The following is a 4,892-nucleotide window of genomic DNA, read 5'->3' as shown; positions in this document are numbered from 1 at the left end:
AAGTCCCAGTCACCAGTCCTTCAGAGTGTGACCACCATGTTTAAAGACTGTCTCTACAGAGATAAGTAACATAATGCCATCAGGGTTGGCCCCAGTCCAATGTAACACGTTGTCAGAAGAAGGGGAAATTTGGACACATACACACAGAGGGACGTGAAGACATGGAGAATGGCCACCCACATGCCAAAGAGATGGGGCTCCAGAGAAACTAAGCCTGCCACCCCTTTGTCTTGGACTTCCGGCCTCCAGAACTGAGATTTCTGTTGTTTAACGCACCCAGTCTGGGGCCGTTTATTACGGCAGCTCCCGCAGACTACTACACCCAGCAACGTGCATGAATCTTGGGGCCAGCAGGTGGTGTGCTGGTTAAGGCACTGGGTCACACGTGACCGACCACAGTCCAAGTCCTGGGCCTGGTGACTTGCTCTCTCACTTCCCCTTTTTCTGTCTCTGTATCTCTCTCTAGTGAGCACACGTGCCCTATAGTACATTTTAAAAATGATGAAAAAAATTAAAATGAAAGAAGATGACAATAATACCAAATTTAATTAATTACATAATTAAAGAAAAAAGAAAATAAAGCAGACAACTGATTGGCTGTAGCTTATACCTTATATCACAACGCAAGAACACTGGGATGAAGAAAGGGTAGGAGTCACCTTGCAAAACGTACAGTTCTTTCACAGCATCGGTTTGGTGACTATAAGCTAAAACCTGCCTTTTGGGTGATGGGTCAAGTAGAACCAAAGTCTTAGGCTCCTGTTTACCCAGGCCTTACAATGTAAACACACCTTGAATTCCACAGTCTGCTCCCAACTGCTTTCCCTTCACGTTGTTAGGGCGCTCTGTAGGGGGGGTGAGGGGCCACGCCAAGGAGAAAGCCAGCAAATGGAAGCGGGTTAAGGGGGCCGGAGCGACTTCCCATGGGGCTAGATAGAAAGCCCGGATCAGGGCAGGAAATTCCCCCCCAAGGCAGTGTAGGCAGGAGATTAGTGGGGGTGGCTGGCTGATTAAGTCACACTGGAAATAGCCAATGAGGACTCAGTGAGTCCAGCCACATTTGAGAGACCCCAGGAGATGAGAACCGTCAGGGGGCCCAGCCAATGATCCACCCACAGGACCTCGGTTAAGATGGTAATTCCGGCAGGATGCAACTGCCAGGGCCTCTGAGCCACTCTCTGCCTGCCCAGGCCCACTCCTGCCTCTCAGGAGTGCACGTTTACTTTTCCTCAGTAAATTACCTTTTCCTTACACTATTTGTGTGTTTTGTCCAATTCTTCGTCTGAGACTCCAAGAACCTGGAGACGGCAGAAGCCGTCCCACAACAGGTGGGGAGCAGCGATATTCTATTTCGTCCTGGGGTGCCGCGACTCGGGTGTTCTTGTTATAATTACTCATTAATCTGAAACTTCGTGGGTTAGGCACTTTCAGAATTCACTTACGGTAACATGTCATAAACAGGACAGAGAAGGAGGAGAGGGGAGAAAGGAGAGATGTGGGCTGGGGGGTAGAAGAGGGGAGATAAGGAAAGGGGGCAGGAAGAAGGAGGGGAAGAAATAAAGTGAAGGAGGCAGTGAGCTGACCCACTGGGGTGATCGCTGGGCTGGTCTAAGGGTCTGTCTGTCACTGGAGGATCAAGGGCCAGGTGGGGCCTCTGGGTGCATCACCTGAGGCCAGACTCCCCGAGGAATGGAGGAATGCTCACCCCTCGGGAAGGTTGCTTCCTCCTTTAAGCTGGTTGTAGCATCTCACTGAGTTCCTCAGCAATAATGAAGTAAATAAAATCCTTAACACATGTTCACTTTATAGCTGCACGAGAGTAGTGACTTTCTGCCTTTTCTGTTCTTTTTTTTTTTTTTTTTAAGTACCCTTTAATAGTCCTTTCCCTGGGGGGCCAGCAGGTGGTGTGGTGGTTGGGGTGCTGGACTCCCACACGGCCAATCACTATTCAGGTCCCAGACCTGGTGGCTTGCTTTCTCTCTCTCTCTAGTCAAAATTAAAAAAAAAGATATGAATAAATAAAATTAAGTAAATAGTTCTTTTTTTAAAAAATAGTCCTTTCCTGGAAAGTTGAGAAGTGGTGTATTGGGGCCAGCAGGTGGTGTGGTGGTTAAGGTGCTGGACTCCCACATGGCCAGCCGTGAGTCTAGTCCCGGACCTGGTGGCTTGCTTTCCCACTTCCCCTCTCTCTCTGTCTCTCTGTGGTGAGCACCTATGCCCTATAGCAAAATTTAAAACAACAATAATAACAAACAAAATTAAATAAATAATTGTTTTTAAAAAGAGAGAAATGGTGTATTTGACGCTATCGATGATGAGGTAGTCAGCGTGTTTTGGTGCTGTCGATGGTCAATATATAAATACAGTATGGTTAGAACTACATTTAACATTTATAAGAAAAAAGACCGGAAAAGATACCAAAAATGTGTTAGACTATTTGATAGTTTTTTAAAATTATATTTTCCTTTTTTTAAAAGAAATGTGTCAGAGGGTGCTTGGGCTCCTCAGAGAGAGACAGAGGAAGGAGAGGGAGAGAGGGAAGGTGAGAGAGCACCACGCTCCCATGGGGGATGGCTCTGCTGCAACCCCTTCTCCTCCTGTTCCCTTCTGTTGGATTTAGGGCATGGACGCACACATGCCCAGGGTGTTTTTCAAGCTGCAGGGTCCAAGACTCCAACTGCACAATCAGCCATGTGGGATTCAGCTGCCTTAACCACTAGACCACAAATATAAAATATGGAAAGATACTACTTTTGTCAGAGAAATCCAGACCTGGTGTATTTTTAAATATTTCATGAGAATGAAAGACAGACACAAAGTCTAAGGCTTTCTCTCTCTTTTTTGTTCTGATGAACTAATGTCTGTTCATGGATCTCAAAGGGCCGAGGCGGGCATCCTGCTTTCTGCATGGCCACTGGGCACCAGTTCTCCTGGGGAGTGAGGAGAATATGACAGTTTTAGTACTACTAAATAAATAACCAGGGGCCAGCAGGTGGAATGGTAGTTAAGGCACTAGATCCCACATGGCTGACCTCACTGTTTGAATTCCAGAACTGGAGGCCTGGAAACATCCCAGGCTCGTGTGTATACATGCCCAAAATCCTGAGAGGAGAATGAGGGAGAAGGGACTGTGGTGTGGCCATCCCACCTTGGGGATGATTTCTCACTTTTCCTCTCTCCGTCTCTGGTGAGCACATGCACCCTATAGCAAAGTTAAAATAATAAATAAATAAACCAGAAGAGCTTGCCTGGTAAGGGGTGAGGGGTTGGTGAGGACATTCAGGGCAGAAGAAGACCTGAGCAGAGGACCAAAAAGGAAGCAGCAGAACTGATCGCAGTGCTGGAAGCCCCATGGCCCGCCATGGTTTGGATCCTGTGTCGACCTGAAACACATCAGGTGTGCGTGCACCCAAGGTCCTGACTAGCTGGAGCACAGTGGGAATAGGACTGTGGTGTGAAACAACCTGTTGAGGGTGTCTGTCTTTCATTCTCATGAAATATTTAAAAATACACATAAGGGCCAGCAGGTGGCATGTCGGTTAAGGTGCTAGACTCCCACATAACGACCACAGTTCGAATCTTGGACTCGGTGGCTTGAAAATCACTCTGGATGCGTGTGCGAGCATGTCCAAAATCCCAAGAGGAGACCAGAGGAGAAGGGATTGTGACATGGCCGTCCTCCCAGGGATGATTTCTCACTTTTCCACTCACTGTCTCTCCCTAGCAAGCACACATGCCCTATGGAAAAACCTTCAAAAATAATAAATAAATAAGTAAATTTAAAAATCCGCCATGGGGCAAGAAACACCGTATGGACACTCCTAGCACTGCCATCTCTCTATGGCCGGTGTCCCCTTCCCCCAGCCCCGGTTACTGGAAGCCATGTTGTCCAGGGGATGGTGGGTGCAGTGGACTTCTGGAGCAGATACCCAAACATGCCATCCAGAACGCTCCCTCCAGGGGGTTCGGACTTGGGTCAGGCCTTCTCTCGCCAGGGCCTGACAGTGTAAGGTGCAGCCTGGGGGAGGCTGCGGAGTGGGCATGGAGGGTGCTGGGAGAGCAGGCAGGTGGGCAGCAAGGGGAGCATGCCGGGCTGGGGAGTCCGCCTGTCTCCGAGGTCCTGTGCACACCAGGCACGGTCCTAAGACACACACCCGGGCCTTCTTAGCTCATCTCTCCTCCTATAGACTGGCCAAACTGGGTTTCTGTCACCTGGAACTAAATATCCTGGCTGACACAGTGCCCACGCAGGTCTGACTCAGAGAGGGTCACTAAGGTTAACTCAGGCTGACCTGCAGACCAGGAAGGCCCGTCTGTGGGAGGCCCCACTGTGGGGCGCGCCACTGCTCACTGGACTGGCCTCTCACGGCATCACGCTGGTCTCCTCTCCCTGGACGGAAGCTACCTGGGTTGACAAATGACCTCTTGGACCTGCTTGGCGAGCAGGCTGCTGTGCCAACGACACTTTACACTTAGCAGCATCAAGCTAGGATTGCCCAGGGCTCAACATGCTGTCTTCATTAGCCAGACAAATATTTCAGACTTTGCATTCGCTGCTGCACCTGTCCAGCTCTGCAGTTGTGTTCCAATAAAACCTTATCATGGAGGCTGAAATCTGAGTTGCAGATCATTTGCAACTCCCCTGCCCCCAACTTGTCGCTGCAGTCCCTTCTCTGTTCTGTTGTTCTGTTCTCAGGATCCTCGCATGCATGCACACATGCCTGCCATACCCTCCAAGCCACCAGGCCCGGAATTCCATGTGGGATGGAGCCACCAGCTGGCTCCCATTGGATTTTTCCTTTTTTAATTTTCCAGCCATTTAAGAGTATAAAAGTCATTCTCAGCTCTCAGACCTGGACAAGCCGGTGGTGCTGGGCCGGATGTGGCTGGGG

Source organism: Tupaia chinensis, unplaced genomic scaffold (assembly GCF_000334495.1).
Source record: "Tupaia chinensis unplaced genomic scaffold, TupChi_1.0 Scaffold000377_2, whole genome shotgun sequence".
NCBI classification, from domain to species: Eukaryota; Metazoa; Chordata; class Mammalia; order Scandentia; family Tupaiidae; genus Tupaia; species Tupaia belangeri.
This window is presented reverse-complemented; position numbering follows the sequence as displayed.